This window comes from Mustela nigripes, chromosome 6, assembly GCF_022355385.1.
Source record: "Mustela nigripes isolate SB6536 chromosome 6, MUSNIG.SB6536, whole genome shotgun sequence".
Lineage (NCBI taxonomy): Eukaryota > Metazoa > Chordata > Mammalia > Carnivora > Mustelidae > Mustela > Mustela nigripes.
The window spans coordinates 84596067-84619103 of NC_081562.1; the positions used below are offsets into that span (position 1 = coordinate 84596067).

General features: G+C 39.8%; 1 protein-coding gene and 1 pseudogene across 2 annotated transcripts in view; one reads left to right on the forward strand and one right to left on the reverse strand.

Moving 5' to 3' along the window:
• Positions 1–23037, forward strand: part of SPATS2 (spermatogenesis associated serine rich 2) — a 146658-nt gene that overhangs the window by 30250 nt on the left and 93371 nt on the right. The gene's annotated exons all lie outside the window — the stretch shown is intronic.
• Positions 10837–10937, reverse strand: LOC132021012 (U6 spliceosomal RNA; annotated as a pseudogene).

The following is a 23037-nucleotide window of genomic DNA, read 5'->3' on the forward strand; positions in this document are numbered from 1 at the left end:
GAGGTCAAGAAACTGAGGCCTAGTATCACAGCTATCACCTAGGTGAGGGAGTGAATCACTTGGAATCATGACAGGCCAGTGAGATAGGAACTCAAGTCTGGGAGGCTTGAGAAAAAAGGATCCAGGCATAGCTCCATGAATTCAACAGAGGGGTGGGATGTGGTGGCATCATCTGTCAGGAAGCTTATTTAGGAAGGAAGAAAGGGGAATAATCTGGAAGGCAGAGGTGAGGGACAACATGAATACCCACCTCTTCTGCCCAAGGCCTAGTAGTGTAAGGGGGTTGCAGAGGAGCGACCACAGGTAGGACTGTAGAGAGAGCGGTGGCCTCAGAGCAACTTGATTTCAACTGGAGCAGAAACTGAGGAGTAGGAGAAGGGAGCAGTTCATTAAAGGGGATATACTTAGCCATATGGGAATGAGAGCTTAGGGATTTGGAATGACTCCAGAGTCCTGGGATTTTTGTGGTAAGTGATAGAAAGAGGGAGAGATCGCAAGGAGATTAGTCTTGATGTCTCAGGCAAATTGTAGTGTAAGCAGATAAGACATAGAGGTGTGTGAAGATACTCCACAGAGTAAAGGGGTCCCTTCCCTTCTTGTACTGGTGCTGGCGTAGAGCCTGAGGGAGGGGCAGAGGGGCTACGGCTCCATTACTTGCTCCCTGCTTCTGGGACTAAGGTGGTCCAGTGAGAAGCTGTCAATGCAGCTAGTCAAAAACCAGAATTTCGGGGCGCCTGGGCGGCTCAGTGGGTTAAGCCTCTGCCTTCGGCTCAGGTCATGATCTCAGGGTCCTGGGATCGAGCCCCGCATCGGGCTCTCTGCTCAGCGGGGAGCCTGCTTCCCCCTGCCTCTCTGCCTACTTGTGATCTCTCTGTCAAATAAATAAAAAATCTTAAAACAAAAAACAAAAGCCAGAATTTCTTGTTCTTTTCCCTGTTGTTTACCTGCCCTGCCTCTATTTTTTTTACCCTTTCTTATTGATCACTTAGAGTACAACATCTAGATGTTTTCAGTACCCTGTTCTTAAGTAGCCTAGATATTCTGGAAACTCATAAATGATGCTGTTACTAGTTTGCTGGGGAAATGACAGCAGAATTACAATAAGGAATTAGGGAGTCTTACCATCAGGGTTGGAAAGGGAGAGGCGGGAAGAAGTTTCAGAGAGACCTCGCTTTAGATTCCTGAAATGGGGCCTAGGAAACGGAGTTAGATGAGGGAAAGAGTTTGACCCATGTCCTGGGAGGGAAGAGTAAAGTTCTGTCTGGAAGGAGGGAATCTACCCAAGCTCTGTGTTTTTTGTTGGTTTTGTTTTATTGATTTATTTGAGAGAGTACAAGGAGGGCTTGCTGGGAGGGGCAGAGAGAGAGAGAGAGAGAGAAAAAGAGAAAGAATCTTAAGCAGGCTCTGTGCTCAGCAGAGAGCCTGTCATGGGGCTTGATCTCACGAACCTGAGATCGTGACCTGAAGTGAAATCAAGAGTTGAACACTTAACCAACTAAACCATCCAAGTGCCTGCAAGGATTTGTGTTTTGACAGGTTCCTGAAAGAGCTGTTGCTGGACGGGAGACTCAGCTAGTGTTTGATTCATTCATTTAATTGGATATTTATCAGCACTTACTATGCACCAAGCACTGGGCCAGATGTTCAGGATATCGTGTTGAGCATGTAGAAAGGTTCCCATTTACATGGACTTACAATCTATCAGGAAAGACAGTTAAACCAGAAATTATAATTTAATGTAAGGGCTTTATAGCGAGGGTTCTTTGGAAGCCTGTAGTAAAAGCATTGGGTTAGTCTCAGGTAGGGTAGGGAGGGGAAGAGTACAGGTTAGTGACCTGGAAGCAGAGACCTGAAAGACGAGCCGCAGTTAGCTAGGCGAAGAGAATGGGAAGGAGAGTTACATGTCTAGCAGTCACAGCTTGACTCTCTCCAAACCTTTGTTACCCAGGAAATAGGGAATAGAATCATCTGTTCTGATCACCATATACACCCCCAATATTCCTGTACACCCGGGGTGGAAGACACTGCTCATAGGTCAGCTGTGGCCTGCTACCTCTTCTGCAAATTAATGGTTAGCAATTCCAACCATAAGCCAAGTCTAGTGGCAAAATTCAAACCCAGATATCTGAATTCAAATTCTGTTTTCAGTCTACCAATTACATTGTACTGCAATTAGTTGTTTATATTTCCATTCCTCAAGAAGAGGCTTAAACTTGAATGGTGGGTTGCTTTTTCTTATGTCCATCATTTCCAGCACAGGATGAGTCCAAAATAAATGTTTATTCAGTGATGTTCATGTAAATAATTTCATTTGCTCCCTTGGAACAAATAGTATGAGAATAACACATACATCAAATTTTCAGATAATTGATATTAACTCTTACATACTATTTCTCCCCTCCCCCAGCTTTTTTTTTTTTTTTTAAAGTTTGTTTATTTATTTGAGTAATCTTTACATCCAGCATAGGGCTCCAACTCCTGACCCCAAGATCAAGTCGTATACTTCTCTGACTGAACCAGCCAGGTATCCCCCTCCCTTTTCCCCTTAATTTTATTTTTAAAATTTAATTAATTTTTTAAAAATTTAACAGAGGGAGACAGTGAGAGAGGGAACACAAGCAGGGGGAGTGGGAGAGGAAGAAGGGAACCCAATGCGGCACTCCATCCCAGCCCTGGGATCATGACCTGGGCCGAAGGCAGATGCTTGACCAACTGAGCCACCGAGGTGCCCCTAAGATTTTATTTTATTTTTTTAAGTAATGTCTACAGTCAGTGTGGTGCTCAGACCCACAATTCCATGATCAAGAGTCACATGCTCTACTGACTAAGCCAGCCATTTCTTTCATTTATTTTTTTTATACATTTATTTTTTAAAGATTTTATTTAAGAGAGAGTGAAAGTGATCACAGAGGGAGAGGGAGAAGCAGACTTGCCACTGAGCAGAGAACCCAAGGTGGAGTTTGAGGACCACCTTGGATCCTGAGACCCAGGGACCTGGGACCCTGAGACCACGACCTGAGCCAAAGATGGATGCTTAACCACCTGAGCCACCGAGGTGTCCTTCCCTGCTTTTAAAAGGTTATTTATTTATTTATTTGACAGAGAGAAAGAGAGCCCGAGAGCACAAGCAGGGGGAATAGCAGGCAAAGGGAGAACCAGGCTCCCAGCTGAGCTAGGAGTCCAATGCGGGACTTATTCCGAGGACCCTGGACCAAAGGTTGGCGCTTAACCAACTAAACCACTTAGGCATCCCCATTTCTTCCACTTATAATAGCAATATTTTTAGAAAGTATGATGTCATTGAAAAGTTGATTTTTCACCTGAATTTAAGATAATTAGGGGGGTGCCTGTGTGGCTCAGTGGGCTAAGGCCTCTGCCTTCGGCTCAGGTTGTGATCCCAGGGTCCTGGGATCGAGTCCCACATGAGACTCTCTGCTCAGTGGGGAGCCTGCTTCCTTTCCTCTCTTTCTGCCTGCCTCTCTGCCTACTTGTGATCTCTGTCAAATAAATAAATAAATAAATAAATAAAATCTTTAAAAAGAAAAGATAATTAGGAATATTTTGTGCTATAGCAAAAGACCTTCAGGGACTACTAACTTACTGACACATATACAGCCGCTTGATCGTATGGTAAATCATCTCAATGCTAGATATTTCTGGTTTCTGTCAGCTTTTTGTAATATCCCTTTGTCAGCTGTCAGTTATAGCTCCTTCTCCCTTCTTTAAATTTGCTGTTGCTGTCTTTTATAGATTCAGAACCTAGAAATCTAACCTTATTAGAACTGTATATAAAGTAGGAGCAGATAGTCTTGAGGATAATACTTGTGAGTAAAGTGAAAAGTGAGGTGTTTTTGTTCTTAAGGATTTTGTACCTGTTAGAGAGATTGAACATACTGGGAACAGGCATAATGTAAAAGTATATTAACTTCAAACTTGTATACTCCATTGCCTACTTAATGTTTCTATGTGGATGTCTAATATGCATCTCAAACTTAATGTTTCTGCCCAGCTTCTTCCCACAGCCATCCCCATTATTAGAACATAAAGACTATCCTTCCAGTTACTTGAGCCTAAAACCTGAGAATCATCCTTGATGCCTCTGTCTCTGCAGCATTTCCCATCTGATATGTTTTACCTTCAGGATTCATACTGAATCTGATCACCATTTCTGCTGCTACCACCAAGATTCAAACTGCCATTCTCTCTTTCCTGGATTATTACTACATTTAGCCTTCTGGCTTATTCCCTGCTTCTGCTCTTATCTCTATACACATCCAGAATGATCCTCTAATAAGTCAAATTAGATTGTCAGTATTTTGCTCAAAACCTTCCAGTGGTTTTCCATCTCAGAGTAAAAGACCAAGTTCTGACAGTGGCCTGAAAGACTGTCGAGTCTGTTCTCAGTTTACCTCTCTGGCCTAATTACCTATGACTCTTTGCTCTTCCTGTCCCTTCCGCCACAGTGACATTGTTGCTTTTTTTCTAAGATCCAGGCTGTTCCTTCTTTAAAGCCTTTATGCTTCCTATTACCTCTCCCTGAAATGCTTCTCCTGTATTGGTAGCATGGCCTTTCCTCTTTCTTTCTTTAGGTGTAAGGCTCAAATGTCACCATATCAGTGAGGCCCTGGCTCTGTTTCCCTTACCCTGCTTTCTTTTTCTCCATAGCATTTACCAACATGTGATAGGCCGTGTGCTTATGCATGTGTAATTAATTAATTAATTTTAACTTTGAAATTATTTTATTTTATTTATTTGGGAGAGAGCAATAGAGAGTGAGAGAGATCATGAGCAAGGGCAGGAGCAGTGGAGAGGGAGAAGCAGACTCCCCACTGAGCAGGGAGCCCAAAGTGGGCTAGACTAGACCCTGAGATCATAACCTGAGCTGAAGGCAGATGCTCAAATGACTGAGCCACCCAGGCGCCCTTAATTTTAATTTAAAAAATTTATTTCACTGTTGTCTTCCCATAGGTGTAGAATAGGGACTTGTAAGCCAAAAAAATGGCCAGTTGCCTGTTTTTGTAAATACACTTGAATTAGAACACAGCCACGCTCATACATCAGTGCATTGTCTGTGGCTGCTCTGACACACCAACAGCAGAGCTGAGTACTGTTGACAGAGACCATATGGCCTGTAAAGCCTACAGTGTTTGCTGTCTGGCCCTTTATTGAGAAATTTTGTTTGCTGACCCTTGGACTAGAACAATATCTGGCACACAGTAGGTGACTGAGTGAACATAAAGTAAATGCTAAGTGGCAGGGTACAAACTGTAAATTACTAGTGAGGATATGGGTTAATATTTCAAAAGTTGTTACTAGATTTTAATAATTAGGATGATTTGGGAATATGTCAACTGTAATAACTTATTTGAGCTGAAGTTCTTGAATTTATTGCAGGCATTACTACCCGATAGCAGAGATGGGCCAACTTTTTGAACGCTACACCTAAATTGGAGATGATAGTGTTCCAGAGGTGCAAGATCCTTTTAAATACCAGCTTTTATATGGTGTTACAGAAAGAACTCTAGATAATGAGTTAGTGGGAATTGTTGGTTGTATACTGTGAAAAGCATGAGCCGAAATAAATGTGTACGGTTCTCAATCACTTATGCTAAAGGATGGACATACAGAATAGATAAAACATTGTGTTTGACTTTGGAATACATTTTGGATTGCAGTGGATTAACCTCACTATTCCAGGTACTTCTAATAGTGTATTTAAGTAGCACAGTAAAATTAAACTGTCAAACTCAGCTCAGAAGAATCTGGAAAATTGTATTGCTTCTGGCATCCTGTCTTTGTCCCCATTTTACCTTTTTATTTTATTTATTTTTATTATTTTAATTTTTTTGAGAGAGAGCATGATGGGGGTGGCAGAGGGAGAGCTGGGGCAGAGTCAGACACGGGGATCAAGTTCACAATCCTGAGATCATGACCTGAGGTGAAATCCAGACTTGGGTGCTTAACTGCCTGAGCCACCAGGAGCCTTCCCCCTTTCCTCCCCCGACCCACAGTCTTCCTTTTTAAAAACTACATCTAGGGGATAAATAATATCCAGCATGCAAAGCACCTGTGTGAAGAGGTGGAGGAGATTTTGGAAGTATTTTAGTTTTTATTTATCTATCTATCTATCTATTTATTTATTTATTATTTTAAAATTTTTATTTATTTTTTAAAGATTTTATTTAAGAGTCTCATGCTCTATCGACTGAGCTAGCCGGGCACACAAAGATTTTATTTATTTGACAGAGAAAGACCCAGTGACAGCGAGAGAGAGGAAACATAAGGAGGGGGAGTGGGGGAATTGGCAAAGCTCTGCTTTTCCTGCTCTGCAGAAAGCCTGATGTGGGGCTCAATCCCAGGACACTGGGATCATGACCTGAACCAAAGGCAGATGCTTAATGACTGAGACACCCAGGTGCCCCTAGTTTTTAAAGATTTATTTATTCATTTGTCAGAGAGAGAGAGCAAGCAAGTGGGAGAGTGCACAAGCGGGGGGTGGGGGGAGAAGCAGACGGATGGAGAAGCAAGCTTCCTGCTGAGCAGGGAGCTTGATTTTGGACTCGATCCCTGGATCCTGGGATCATGACCTGAGCTGAAGGCAGACGCTTAACTGATGATTGAGCCACCCAGGTGTCCCAGTATTCTAGTTTTAAAAGTCCTTTACTATTAATTGAGCTGAGTATACAGAAGGAATGTTGGACTATATACTGCATGCTTAGAAAATAAATGTAATTTAAGCAAATGATAAAGAATTACGGAGTCAGGGCTGGAAGAAACTTCATTCAGTACATATTTGAATGTACAATAGCCACTTTATTAGACTGGGTTACAGAGGTATTGAATAAGACAGTTGTTGCCCTCAGGAGACTTAATGTCTAATCCTCCTCCCCAGTCTCCACCTCACTTCATTTTATGTTGTATATTGGAATCTAAAGCTTGAGAGAGCAAGTAGTTTCCCCAGGGTTCTGGAGATTATTACTGGTAGAATGGAACTAGAAGCAAGTTTCTTACATGGGAGATAAAGGCAAAATATCGATTCATTTATGCACAGTTTTGAGTGCTCACTAATGTGTTTATCCCTGTATTCAGTACTGGAAGATAGGGTGGTAAGTAGAAGGGCACATTTTTTTTCTTTTATTTTTTTTTTTTTAAGATTTTTATTTATTTGTTTGACAGAGATCACAAGTAGGCAGAGAGGCAGGCAGAGAGAGAGAGATGGGGAAGCAGGCTCCCTGGCAAGCAGAGAGCCCAAATGTGGGGCTTGATCCCAGGACCCTGGGATTATGACTTGAGCTGAAGGCAGAGGCTTTAACCCACTGAACCACCCAGGCACCCTGAAGGGCACATTTTCTTGATGTAGAGCTTAAAAGGAATTTTTTGAGGGGGAATCCAGAATGTTTTCTACTATGTTGCATTATACTATTTACAGTCTTTAATCTCATAGGAAGGTTAGGGGCTCTCAAATATTGATTCTTCAGGGTGACTAAGTTCAGTAAGTTTAGTGTTTTTCTGACACCCAAAGTCAGTTTTATTGAAGGATTGGGACTTTTTCATGAGGAAGGAAGAACGATGTAGTTATGGATTCTCTGTGGGAAGTGACCTTTATTTATTTCAGAATTTGTAGGGCACCTGGGTGGCTAAGGTGTTAAGCATCTGCCTTTGGCTCAGGTCATGATCCCAGGGTCCTGGGATCGAGCCCTACATAGGGCTCCCTGCTCAGTGGGAAGCCTGCTTCTCCCTCTTCCACTCCCCCTGCTTGTGTTCCTTCTCTCCCTGTGTCACTCTCTGTCAAATAAATAAATAAAGATCTTTAAAAAAAATCTTAAAAGGGACACCTGGGTGGCTCAGTTGGTTGGACCACTGCCTTCGGCTCAGGTCATGATCCCGGAGTCCCGGAATCGAGTCCCGCATAGGGCTCCCAGCTCCACAGGGAGTCTGCTTCTCTCTCTGACCTTCTCCTCGCTCATGTTCTCTCTCACTGTCTCTCTCTCAAATAAATAAATAAAATCTTTTTAAAAAAAATCTTAAAAAAATTTGTATAGGGCCTAAACCTTTGCCCTATGAGTAAGAAAGAACCTTTTTTCTTTGTAGTAGCTATGCTATCTGGACCTAGAACCCAGGCTGATTTTTAAAATCAGCCATATTGTGGGTTAAATAGACTTTTCATACTAACCTCTTTCCTTTCAGTTACCCAAGCTTTTGGTATATATAATATTTAGTGGTCAAAGAATCACATCTAGGGGCGCCTGGGTGGCTCAGTGGGTTAAAGCCTCTGCCTTTGGCTCAGGTCATGATCCCGGGGTCCTGGGATCAAGCCCCACATCAGGCTCTCTGCTCAGCAGGGAGCCTGCTTCCCTTACTCTCTCTCTCTCTGCCTGCCTCTCCGCCTACCTGTAATGTCTCTCTCTCTGTCAAATAAATAAATAAAATCTTAAAAAAAAAAACCCACATCTAAAGCAGAACACTATTTTATTTTTTAAAATTTCTTCTCAATTATATTTGAGAAGATTGTGATTATATTTGACTTTTGATTGTGATTATATTTGACTTTTTCTTCTCAGTGCTTGCTTGCTAAAAAAAAAAAATCAAACATTTGACAGTCTAGGGAAGAGTGAAAAAGGTTAATTAAACTGCTGCTAAATAATTTAGGATGTTTTAGTTATTTGGTGGCATGGACGATTAAGGCTTTTTTTCTTAAAATGTCTAATTGGGAATGCTTTCACAATGGAGAATTTTCAGAGTAAGTTGTCTTCACCTCAGGCTTCCTTGCTTTTCCTGTTCCAGAGTATCTTCTTCCATTCTACTGGGACCAATTAGTTTTGGCTCAGTGGTTTTAGTTTCTCTGTGGAAGGTGAGCTTAACCATGTTTATAATCTGTGAACATTAATTCTGTGTCAGTGATCTAAAACACATTGAATTGGGTATCTTCAAATGCAGATGATTTATTTTCCCAGGATATAGATCATAGCATTTAAAAATGGAATGACTGGGGTGCCTGGGTGGCTCAGTGGGTTAAAGCCTCTGCCTTCGGCTCAGATCATGATCCCAGAGTCCTGGGATCGAGCCCCGCGTCATGCTCTCTGCTCCTCTGAGAGCCTGCTTCCCCCTCTCTCTCTGCCTGTCTCTCTGCCTACTTGTGATCTCTGTCTATCAAATAAATAAATAAAATCTTAAAAAAAAAAATGGAAAGACCTGGGGAGCCTGAGTGTCTGACTCATGATTTGGTTTAGGTCATGAGATTGGGCTTCACCCTCAGCACAGAGTCTGCTTGAGATTCCCTCTCCTCCCTCTGCCCCTTCTCGTGCTTGTGCTCAATAAAGAAATTAATTAATTAAATAAATTCTTTTTAAAAATGCCTCTTAAAAAATTGTTTTTAAAAATATATTTATTTGAGAAAGAGTGAGAGAGACAGCATGAACAGGGCAGAGAGAGAGGGAGAAGCAGACTCTCCATTGAGCAGGGAGCCCAACATGGGATTTGATCCTGGGATGTTGGAGTTATGATCTGAGCCAAAGGCAGATGCTCAACGGACTGAGCCACTCAGGTGCCCGCAAAAATGCCTCTTTTAGAAAAAAAAATGAAGAGACTGTAGAAACAGTGGTTATTATATATTAGTGATGATTATTCTAAGTTCTGTTGCAGGTATAACCACATTTAAAAAAAAAAGATTTTATTTATGACAGTTATAGCGAGAGAGGGAACAGAAGCATGGGGAAGCTATAGAGAGAGAAGGAGGCTCCCTGCTGAGCCAGGAACCCAATAAGGGGCTTGATCCCAGGATTCTGGGATCAAGACCCAAGCCGAAGGCAGACGCCCAATACCGTGCCAGCCAGGCGCCCCTATAATCACATTTGACGACACTACAAATTAGTGTTATGTTGTAGAGGAGGTAGTATGACTAGCAGTCTCAAATTACTTAATCATATAAAAAATAATTATAAAATAACTAAAATAATATGAAACTGAAATAATAAGAAACATGGATTGTGTGTATAAATGTAGGTGATTTTAAATAGCATTGGCATACAATTTGAAACTTAATTGTCACATTGTAATTGTTTATATGTTAGATCAGTCATAAAATATCTTTTAGCATGATCAAATAAAGATCAAATCAAATATTTTGGTAGGAGCTGGATGAGCTAAAATGTTGTTTGGTGTCATTTGGTTGGTATATACAGCAAGGCAGTCTAAGTAAGTGTGACCTTCCAGCATTTCAGGCTGGTGTCCCCAGGCATGCTGTTGCAGTTATCTATTGCCAAGGGATAAAACCACTTCTAACTTGGTGCAGAACTCTTAAGGTTCTGGGTGTTGACGAGGCTTATCTAAGTGGTTCTTGTACAAGTTCTTTCATGCACTTGTGTCCAATGGGCCTTGCGTTCTTTCTTTGTAGACTCACAGCTCTGGCCCTTGAGCAGGAAAGTGCAAATAACTAGGATCTGAAATACCTCTTTGAACATCATGGTCTCTGTTTCTGTGTAGTCCCAGCATAGGGGCTTCATAGCACCCAGAATTCTTACATGGAGGCTTAGGGCTCCTAAAGCACTTGTTCTGAGTAAGAGAATCAGAAGGGTGGTGTATTGTCTTTTATGACCTAAATTCAGAATAAGTATCATTTCTGCTGCATTTTATTCATTAGAAATGAGTCATTAAGGCCAACCCATGTTCAAAGGGAAGGGAATTAGACTCCACCTCTTTCTGGGAAGATTGTCAAGAATATGCAGACATATTTCAAAGCCACTTTGGTTGTTCTTCTGGCCACGAATTTACATTCCTCCCGAGTGCAAAACACACTTACCCCTTCTCAGACGGGTCTTTGTTTTTGTTTTTAATAGGGAACACTTCACAAATTTGAGAATTTGCATGTTATCTTTGGGCAGGGGCCATGCTAGTCTTTTCTGTATTGTTCCAATTTTAGTATCTGTGCTGCCAGACAGAGGGATTTATCTCATGTGTCATCATGCTCAGGCTTGAGGTCTAGGATCTTATCATCTAAAGCAGATCCCAGTGCAGGTTAGGCTATTTGGATAGTGTTCCTCATGTGTAGCTCCCTGGGTACCATTACTTTCACTTTGAGGACCTATAAGCTAAAGAGAAATGTCATCTCTCCTTAGCCACCCAATATGCAACAGTGGACAGGCATAAGATAACCACTACGGACACTTCTGTTAAAAAATAAAAGAAAAATGTAAGGAACACAATAGTTGCTGGTCCACAGCAAATCTGAAATCCAGCCAGGCCCATATCATCACTTCTGTGATTAGAACTCTGCTGTATTGCTGGGGAACCATCCTTCATAGCTCTTGGTTTTGCCCTTTGAATTCACCTTCCTTTTCCATAAAACGTATCCTTTGTTTGCAGCTGAGTAATTTCCTAAACCATAGGGTTTGAATATGAAGGGGGTGTTTGTCCCAAAAACCTCTTTTCATTTTGTCTGTCTTTTTTTAGTCCAAGATGACAGTGTTTCTCAACATAGAATTCTCTGTGAATCCTTTGGAGGGGTTCACTCTGTTAGACAAAAGCCACACTCACACAATCATATGTCTTTCTCTACCTTAGGCTCTGTAGAAGAGGAAAAAGTTTTCCTTGACCTCTTAAGATCCTGGCTGGGTCTGAAAATTAAATTGACAAAGACTGATTAAAAGGATACACATGTATTTAATATAAGTTTTATGTGGCAGGGGTACTTTTATTAGTAAATGAAGACCTGAAGAAATGTTTATTTTTGAAGTTCATATTTAAAATTTAAAAAGCTCATATTTAAAATTTTAATTCCAATTAAAAAAATTCCAGTTAACATACAGTATAATACTAGTTTCAGGTTACAATATAGTGATTCAACATTTATGCACACCCCCTGGTGCTCATCACAGGTGCTTTCCTTCATCCCCATCACCGATTTATTTTCCCATTTCCTCATTGCCCCCACCCATCTCCCCTCTGGTAACCATTAGTTTGTTTTCTGTAGTTAAGAGTCTGTTTCCTGGTTTGCATCTCTCTGTTTTTTCCCCCATGCTCATTTGTTTTGTTTCTTAAATTCCACATATGAGTGAAGCTATATGGTATTTGTCTTTCTCTCAGTGACTTAATTCACTTAGCTTATTGCTGTCTAGTTCCATCTACATTGTTGCAAACGGCAAGATTTCATTCTTTTTTATGGCTGAGAAATACTCCATTGTGTGTGTGTGTGTGTGTGTGTGTGTGTGTATGTGTGTACTACAACTTCTTTATCTATTCATCTATCGATAGACACTTGGGCTGTTTCCATAGTTTGGCTATTGGAGATAATGCTGCTTTAAACATTGGGGTGAATGTATCCCTTTGAATTAGTATTTCATATTCTATTTTTTTCTCTAAAATTTTATTTATGTTTTTATTTTTTTGCTTGCTTCCTAGGACTTTATTTTTTAATTTAAATTCAGTTAACTATCACATAATGTATTATTAGGTTCAGAGGTAGAGGTCAGTGGTTCATCATTTGTATATAACACCCAGTGCTCATTGCAGTACGTGCCCTCCTTAAAGCTCATCACCCAGTTCCCCCATCCCCTCACCCCACTCCCCTCCAGCAACCCTCTGTTGTTTCCTTTAAGAGTGTCTTATGGTTTGTCTCCCTCTCTGATTTCCTCCTGTTTTATTTTTTCCTCTCTTCCCGGGTGATCCTCTGTTTTGTTTTTTAAATTCCGTGTATGGGTGAGATCTTATGATAATTGTCTTTCTCTGATTGACGTGTTTCAATTAGCATAGTACCCTCTAGTTCCATCCACGGTATTTTTGTATTCTTTGTGTAAACACCTAGTGGGGCAATTGCTGGGTTGTAGGGTAGTTATATTTTTAACCTGAAGAAATGTTTAAGCCTTAGTATTTTTATGCCGTGTTTGATTAAATGTGGGCTATTGTGGAGAAATGTAAGACAAAGAGTATGAAGAAAGTGTAGTGAACTGGGGGAAATTTAGCAAGGCCTGTTTGCTAGGATTCTTCTCTATGTCCCTGTGCTTTTGGAGGTAAGAATGCTCCCGTATTCCACGTGTAGAGAGGGCACCTCTCATATGAGAGTTTTATGACCTGCTTCAGGGCAGAAGAGCAGGGGAAAGGTCAGAATGACCTTCCTGCTTCTGCCATTTTCTCAAGCACCTTCAGCTTAAAATATTCAGTATGTCAATATACCTTATTTTAGGGCAGCATGTCCTGAACCCTCTCAGCTCCATTTAAAGTTTTTGTGGGACAACACCTTTAAGATTCTTAGAAGTCTTTTTGTTTGAAAGGAATGGTGAGGTACCACCTTATATTAAATCTTTTGAAGTCTACACCAGGGTTGGTCAGCTATTGCCAGTGAGCTAAGATTTGCTTTTACATTTTTAAAGAGTTGTAAAAAAAGAAGAAGAAGAAGAAGAAGAATGTTCAACAGAGACTGTATATGGCCCTCAAAGTCTACAACATTTATTTTCCCTTTTATGGAAAATGCCAATCCTTGGTCTAAACAAATGTTTAATCTTTAGGCCATGTGTCCCTGATACTGCCTTGGGTTTGATCTTTCTCCAGAAGGTATGTCTTAGTTTTTTTTAAAAAGATTTTATTTATTTATTAGAGAGAGAGAGAGAGATAGCAAGAGAGCCCAAGCAGGGAGAATAGCAGGCAGAGGGAGAAGGAGCTGGATGATGTGGGGCTCCATACCATGATGTGAGCCGAAGGCAGACGCTTAAGCGACTAAACCACTGAGGCGCCCCTCGGCATTTCTTAATTTGAGAAATGTTTGCTATATGGGAGTAAGAAACAGTTTTATTTTTGGACCTACCAAGTCCTGACTCCCTTATATTTCCTCTGTATTTTGAAAATTAAATAATTCTTCTCATCTCTGTACCTGTACTTTATGATACTTAGCTGAAAAACACCAGTTGACACTTTGATATTCTTTTTTTTTTTTTTTAAGATTTTATTTATTATTTGACAGAGAGAGACAGCAAGAGAGGGAGCACAAGCCAGAAGGAGTGGGAGAGAGAGAAGCAGGCTTCCCAGCCAAGCAGGGAGCCCGATGTGGGGCTGGATCTCAGCACTGTGGGACCATGACCTGAGCGGAAGGCAGATGCCCAATGGCTGAGCCACCCAGCTGCCCCCACTTTTGATATTCTGCCTGGAAATTTCCTTACCCATATTCATCAGTTCATTGGTTATATTTTCTGTTTTCAACATTATTTCAGGTGACAGCTTTGCTAAACTTTCCACTTATCTAATAGAATTTTCTTTCCTTCAGCTTTCAGTAACACTTTTCTCACTTTCTTTTAAGCCAAGGATCAGCAACTTTATTCTATCAAGGGCCAGACAATACATATTTTAGGCTTTGGGGCCCTGTTTAACTTTGCTGTCTAGTGAGAAGGCACCCGTAGACAATATGTAAATGAACAGGTGGGGCTGTGTTTCAGAAAAACTATTTACCAAAGCAGGTAGCGGTTTGTATTTTGCTGGTAGAGTGTAGTTTGCTGACCCCTGTTTTAAGTCTTTATTGACAGCTTCCTTGAGGCTTTTCCTAACAGTGACATTAAGACCCTTTTAGGCTCTCACTAACACTTCCCGCTACTTCTGACTTTGTACAGCCCTCTAATCTGGAAGCCAAATGTTTACATTTTTTGGAAGCAACTCTATAACCAAAATCTGCTTTGGTTGTCTACTGCTGTGTAATATATCATCGCAAACCTAGTGGTATAAAACAACGTCTTTTTTTTTTTTTTTCAATCTATTATGGTTCTGATGTTTGAACCTGGCTAGGCAGTTTCTTCTCAGTGTTTTTAATGAGGAAGCAATCAGATGATAGCTGGGTTGGAATTTTAAAAGGCTTCCTCTCTTACACAGTTGGAGGCAGTTGGTACTTGGGCCTGGAGTCATCTTCTGGGATTCCTCATCCACAGATCAGGCAGCTGGGCTAGAAAGACTCAAGCAGCCAGCACTTCTTGGACATCTCTATAATTGTGACATCTTGTCTCATACCCAGGCCAGCATGAGGGCTTTAGGGTAGTTGGATATCTTAGTTGGTGATTCCGGAGTCTAAAGTTGCCTGTCCTCAGTGAGTGTCAGGCAGAAGTTTTATCACCTTTTATAACCTAAAATTACCTTTTATGACCTTACTTAGTATCACTTCTGCTTCATTCTCTTCATGGGGAGGAGAATTAGACTCTAGGTTTGATGGGGGTAGGATCGAAGAATGTATAAACTTGTTTTAAAACACAAAATGTTCCATACATACACCTATCAAAAAGTTTTGGAAGCTAGAATATAGAAGGTTATACTTTGTTAGAACAGGCTTTCTTTTCCCTATTCATGGGGGTAGGTAGGGGAACACGTCCCTTCATTTAATGTTCAAGAATGGACGGCTGTGGGATGTCTGGGTGGCTCAGTCCATTAAACCTTTGCCTTTGGCTCAGGTGATGATCCCAGGATCCTGGAATGGAATCCTGCATCTAGCTCCCTGCTCAGTGGGGAGCCTGCTTCTCCCCCTGCCTGTTGCTCCCCTGCTTGTGCTTTCTCTTTCTCTGACAAAGGAAGGAAGGAAATCTTAAAAAAAAAAAAAAAGTTGGGGGGTGCCTGGGTGGCTCAGTGGGTTGAGCCTCTGCCTTCAGCTCAGGTCATGATGGGATAGAGCCCCATATTGGGCTCTCTGCTCCTCAGGGAGCCTGCTTCCCCCTCTCTCTCTGCCTGCCTCTCTGCCTACTTGTGATCTCTGTCAAATAAATAAATAAAATCTTTAAAAAAAAAAAAAAAGAATGGAGGTGTGGGAGAGCTGTGGAAGGAGACTTCACAGCAACAAACACCTCTTTACAGAAAGAAACAAATAACTCTTTTCTTCTAGAGATAAATCCTGGAAGCTTTGGACTATGCATTCTTTTTCCTTTTGTATGAGAGTTGGCGTAATGGTGCTTCCATCCCAAAAGAGAAAACAAAAGAAACAAAGAAGAAAAACTATCAAATTGTAGAAAATTCTACCATTTACAGATTTGTTTGACTCTCTGAGTAACATTTTTATAAGGGATAAAGAGTAGGTGTGCCCATTTGTCATTTTCAATTTCATTTGGATTAGTTTAGCTAGCTCTCTTAATGCTGGCAGGGATACTTCTAAGGGAAAATTTGAAAAGTGGGTAGATGATAGAAATGATTTTAAATTTGAGGACTCCAGAGCAAGTGGTAAAGCAGGTTATAAGAGACTTCAAATAGCATTAAGGTATGGTCTCTAGAACTGTCTACTGCCTGATCCCATCTGAAGAGATTTTGCTCACCTCATATAGTGAGCTGGCTCTGGAGTTAAAACATTCAGAGAAGTTGGGTATTTTATGGTTCGTGTTTATAGAGGCTATTGTGTTATCCCTACCCCTACCCCCCATCCCGCCTTTTCTCACTAGATGAAAGGCGGGTGGCAGTGAGTATGTTTTGCTGTATTTATTTATGGTCGAAGAACCAATGTGAATATTGCATTTTTCTGTTCTTTCCTTTTTGTTTTTTCTTCCCCTTTTGCTTCTTTCTTCATCTTTCTTTCTGGATTTGTACATCATGAGAGATTCACCCAAATTCTCTGATGATCCAAAAAGAGAAGATAGCTTAGGGAATAGGAAGTTGTTATAGAATTAACTGCCTGCCGTATTCTTCCCATTTCTACAGAACAAGTGCTTGTATTTAATCACTTACCTGTTTTATTTTTCTTGGTTTCCAGATTTATATACGTTGTTGAATTGAGGGTAGAGAGAAAAAGCTTTTATTTTAAACGATTCAGTTATTTTTTTACTTGGAACTTGAAAGATGCTTTTATGAAGCTTTAATAAAATCCTCTAAACACATGCCAGTTGGTGGTGGTATAAGAACCTTCTGAAGAGTCAGGAAAGAACATTCCTAAGTTACATTCCCAAGAAGGAGCACGGTACATACCTATCTTGAACTCCTGAAAATGTAAAGACTTCTCACTATACAGTCTTTTAACTTCAGTTACAATTCGGAAGAGGCAAGTCTCCTTTTGGGATTAGCCTTCTATAACTTTCACTTGTTTTGTTTGTCTGCATTCCCTTTTTTCCCCTATTTGGCACATATTACCGAATGAAGGGTACCTGTTGGTTTGGAGGGAGTAGAGGTGAGGAGAAGGAAGAGTTAATTTTTCATGCTTTTAAATCCGCTAGTATGACTTAACTAATTTCAACTCGATGAAACCTTATCTTTTAAAATATTTAATGCATGATACGCTGCATGAATTATGCATTAATTTTGAGAATTATAATATAGGAGCATGGATTTATGAATGACATGGACAGCAAATTACTTCCAACCTAAATTGCCCTGTTCGTTTTTTGGACAAAATAATTACTTGCTAGAGCAATATTTTTCTGGCATGTTATAGGCCAGAAGAGTAGTTTGGAAGGCTCTGAATGAATGCCGAGTATAAAGATTTCTGGTACAACTTGATTTTACTCTTTCTTTCCTCGGAGTGTCAGGGGATTAGTTTGATCCTGTGTGAGGAAAAAAGCTGCTTTGTGAAATCCGTAATTCCATAGAGACTGGTAGTATTAGAGATGTTTTTAATTTGGGTCTTAGGAAGCCAGAAGATCTGAGCATTAATACACCTTTTCCCAATGTATTAATGAGTTCAAAACATGTTGTTGATTTAATGTTTTATTTGGGTATTGCTTTCTGGCTTTGTCTTTTTAAAGCTGCATGTGTATATTTGGATCAAGTTAGTTTTTAATTTAATCATTCTGTCCTTTAATGCGACACACACCAATACAAGACAACTATTATTTTGAAAACAACAGATGTAGTTTATTTTCTTATGATTGTACAGATGTTGACTGGCAGAAAAATTATTTTAGGTAAGAAAAAACATTGTCAAATGTAGATTTTTAGGGACGCCTGGGTGGCTCAGTTGGTTAAGCAGCTGCCTTCGGCTCAGGTCATGGTCCCAGCGTCCTGGGATCGAGTCCCACATCGGGCTCCTTGCTCCGCAGGGAGCCTGCTTCTCCCTCTGACTCTGCCTTCCACTCTGTCTGCCTGTGCTCGCTCTCACTCTCTCTTACAAATAAATAAATAAAATCTTAAAAAAAAAAAAAAATGTAGATTTTTAGTTCAGTGTGAAAATGTACCATTTATTTCATTGGTGACTATAATTAACAAAAGTAGTTCACACAGAAGATCTAAGTATTTCTGAAATGATGAAGCTTCTGTTTTTCAGACAGTGCTGTATTTACACTATGCATCAGGGGAAAAAGTCAAGAATATCATTCAGATAATTTTTTTTGTCAGTTATAGGGTTTTTCAAGAATGACCAATAACAATGACTGGTTCTTAGAGTCTTAAAATTTCAGAACTGAGTAACAACAAGGCATGTTTTGTCTGGCCTTCCTTAAATATATATATAGTAAAAAGGATATTTCCCTTCCTTGAGCTTTTGCATTAAAATGTTGATTTTCCATGGTATTTACTACATATTGTATGAAATTCATTATTAAGGGACTAAAAATTAGGCAAATCATGATTTCACACAAATATAAAATGTATATGTTAATTAATTGGAGAGCCTGTAAGATGCTAAAAGTGGCTCAAAGAAGAATTCATGTACCACAGATTCATAGGATCAAGAATGCTGAAATGAATTTACAGATTGAGGCAAAACTGGCTTTATTTTACAGGGACGTGAGGGAAATCATACCTCCCTCCACTAGACAGTATTTATTTGCATGTGCATGGACAAGAATCCTTGGCATTGCTATCAGTTATTTACAGCTTACAGTTCTGTGATAGCTCAGAGATCATGTAGGATGCAAATATGATAGAATCGGTTATCTAGGAAAGGTGCACATTAATGCCTAGTTTTCCATGGAAGATACCTAGTGATCTTTTTGATCCATTTCAGTCTTTTGCAGTTGTCATAAAAGAACAAAAATAAATGAGTCTGTATTCTAGTTTTTGACAACAATTCTATGTCTGTTAGTAGGGCCTTATTGTTTGTTAGGGCCTTACTGTTATTCCTTGTAAATAAAGTCAGTTTTCAAAGTGAGAGAAAATTAAGTTATTCTTACGTTGTCATTTTCTCATATTTTGATCAACATTAGAGTACTTCCTTAGGTTAGTGTTGAATTTTAGACTTAAAAATTGAAGTATAGGGCGCCTGGGTGGCTCAGTGGGTTGGGCCGCTGCCTTCGGCTCAGGTCATGATCTCAGGGTCCTGGAATCGAGTCCCGCATCGGGCTCTCTGCTCAGCAGGGAGCCTGCTTCCCTCTCTCTCTCTCTGCCTGCCTCTCCATCTACTTGTGATTTCTCTCTGTCAAATAAATAAATAAAATCTTAAAAAAAATTTTTTTTAATTTTTAATTAACATATAATGTATTATTAGCCCCAGGGGTACAGGTCTATAAATCATCAGGGTTACACACTTCACAGCACTCAATATAGCACGTACCTTCCTCAATGACCATAACCCAACCACCCTCTCCCTAACCCCCTCCCCCTGGCAACCCTCAGTTTGTTTTGTGAGATTAAGAATCTCTTATGGTTTGTCCCATTCTAAATGCTTTTTTGCTTGGGTAGTTGACCCCACAGAGAGGAGGGCATGGAGTTGTCAGTATCTACTCCAAATTCGTGCTGTCTAGTTTAACTGGACCTTTACAGCCTCATGACTTTTTATTCCCTTGCACATTCCTGATTTTGAAGCAGCAGTGTGGTATAGTGGAAAGAAATAGCTTTTGTAGTTTCATAGGCCTGGGTTTGATCACTACCTCATTATTCACTAGCTGTTAGATCTTGGGAAACTCACAATTCTTCAAATTCTTCAGTTAAATGAATTCTTCAATTAAATGAATAATAAATACTAAACAGGATTATATGGAATTTATGTATAAAGGATGTAACTGTGCTTGGCACTGGCAGGCAATAAATGTTAGTTTCTTATCTATTCATGTCAAGCCCTCCTGCTTTCTCATCTCTTTCCATTACTAAAATAATTGGAGTCATTTGGTGTGACTTTCCTCATCTTCCTTGTATCTCTGTATTTCTTTTTGTCCTCTGTTTTAGAAGTTTATCTCACAAGGATGTTGTGAGGATTCAAAAAGATAATGTGTATGAAATTGTTCAATGATTTCCTAGAACATATTAGGCATTACATAAATTAATTGAATCTGAATGTAAGGTTAATTTTACTTCTGATATTTTTTATTTCTGCAAGTATTACTCTTCTCCCTAGTATGTGTGATTAGCCTTTCTTTCAAAAAGTATTCCCTATTTTGCAGGGGGGGGGGACCTCTTTTGCCTGGTCTTGTTATAATACCCTATTTCTTTTATTCCTTTATTGTCACACTTCTCAGCTGAATAGATAAGGGGTTTGGCCTCCACTTTCTCACCACCTGCTCTCACCATTAAACCTCTGCCTTCTGATATACCATAATTTTCTCCTGCATCTGAAGCAGCACCCTCCCACTCAGGCTCCCACAAGGCTTAAATGTAGTAGGCATTCAATGAATATTAGTTGGATAATGAATGAAATGAGAAGCTTTAGAGTACTAACACTGAGAGTTCTCTAATACTTTCAATCATGGGTTTTAAGGAAATCTGGTAAGAAACTCTTATACCTAAATTCAGTTTAACTGGATGCCTGTGTATAGTGTGCATTTTATTGTTTTTCCAAGACCCCATGGCTTTGTATCAGATTCGGAAAGAAATTTTAAATACTGTGTTTTTGTTTTTTTTTTTTTAAAGATTTTATTTATTTATTTGTCAGAGAGAGAGAGCACAGGCAGAGTGGCAGGCAGAGTCAGAGGGAGAGGCAGGCTCCCTGTGGGGCAAGGAGGAGCCCGATGTGGGACTCGATCCCAGGACGCTGGGATCATGACCTGAGCCGAAGGCAGCTGCTTAACCAACTGAGCCACCCAGGCGTCCCTAAATACTGTGTTTTAGAGAAAGTTTAACTGTCAAAAGTTCATAAGAAACAGTAAAATTAGCAATTCATTGAAGTAGTAATTAGTAAAAATTTACTGTGCACACACCAAAAAGACAGTTTGCAAACTGGGAGCGCTCAAACCAAAACATGGAATTGAAACTCAGAGATATATGGTTATAAAGCAGCTCATATAGTATTAAGGCAATGAGTATTCTTTATAGCGATTGGTCCTAGTATTAGAATTTTCTCAAATGAAAGAAAATTGGTTAGTGGTTACCTCATATCAATTTGGGGGAACATTTAAGTTTTGCTTTTGATTTATGGAGTCATAATCAAGAAATGATCCAGGTCAAATTAACCTTGCTTGTCTTGCAAAATAAGCTAAATTAAGCTTTGCTTCTATGACTAACTGGTTTTGTCTGCTCAGGGCATTTTCAAGTCTGGTCTCCATGTGTGTTTGATTTTAATAATTCCCACCCTTTTGGTTATTCTCTCAGCAGGCTAAGAGCAGGACCAACCTGTAGTGTTAGTCTCAGTTACCAGTGTAGATGTAGTCAGGCTGAAGAATCACATATTCACTGTTTCCATTAAATGAGTCGTCAGGCCGGAGGGCCACGTAGTCACCATCTTCATCATTTATAGTTACTGCTGATTTCATCCAGTTGCTTTATCCTTCTGGATACTATTTGTGTACAAGTGGCTGCTGACAGGCATTTGATCTGGAGAACATGCAACACACAAGGAAGGTTTAACATAATGACTATAAAAAGAAAAATAGCCAAGGATTGAAAAATTCCCAGGAGCCAGGGTTTAACAGTAGAACAGGTCTGTGGAGAAGGTGTCACTTATTTGGTGAAAAATTTTTATCAGGTATTTAAGATCCTTTACATTTTGGATAATAATTCCTGGTTTGTCAATATAGAAACAACATTTTTTACCAGTTCTAGCACATGCACTTCCTTGTTGAGCAGTGAGAGCATCAGGAATGATCCTGTTTTGGAGTACCACTGGAGACAAACCATTTATTTCAGATTGTACTGCTTTAAGAGCAGTTAGGGTACTGTTAAAGCTTTTTTTAAAAAAATGGTTGCAGAAATACTAAAAAGTGATTTTTTTTCTAATTCATTAACTCTCGACTGGGGAAAAAATATTCTGACAAACATGAAAGCAAGAATTTTTTTGAATAATAGGATTCAAAAGTACATGGGAAGCTCACTTATGAGGAGTTACTTTATGTACAAACCATCCTAAGTTTATAATCTGGCTAGCATTCAGAGAATCATATTTAGTCATTTGGGGTATAACATATGCCATCCCATATCATCCAGAGCATTTGGGTGGGAAACCTTTGTGTGTTGTGTTATTACCATAGAGGGTGAATCACTCAGTATTATTAAGAGAGAGAGTTAGGGTAGATCCCATGACCCCCAATCAGGGGCAATGTGGACGTCATGGTTATTCTTTGTCATTGTAGGCCTTAGCGCACTCCCATCTTTAATAGCTGTGGCTTAAATTTAGATCGGAACAAAAAACATTCCTATGGATTTGTCTTTGCCGTCCATGTATCATGTTTTTGTTGATAAAGGATTGATTTCCTGTCCGGTGGTGCCTAAAATATTGATTTATCCAGTAGGTGAAACTGTTATTTTATATAATGGGATTATGGAGGCATTCCGTTTGCCTACAGATTTTTTTTAATTGAACTGGTGTATAGCTTCAGTAATTTCTTTGGTGAAATAATTAAAGGTATAAAAAATAATCAAAGGTATCATCATTCTCTAATTTTAAATCTGGGTCATTATATTTAGGAGTCTAGTCTTCTTCATCTGAGTGAAACTAAAGAATTTGATTACAGAGTGAGTCTGGAACATGCCCCAGATCAGGTCCAGTACCATTAAGGTTCTCTATGCGTAAGAACAGGTTACCAGCAATGAAATTGACGGGTTATGGGCCAGACTTTGACTTCTAATGCTTCTTCCCAGTGTCAGATTAATGGTCATAAGTATTAGTTGAATGGCCAAGGGAAGGATATCAGACCTTTCCATAAGGCCATATCCTGAATTAGTCATTCAGGTGTATATAGAAGCTGGTTCTAATATTAGTTGGCAGTCTTTCTGAACATGTATTTATTTATGTTT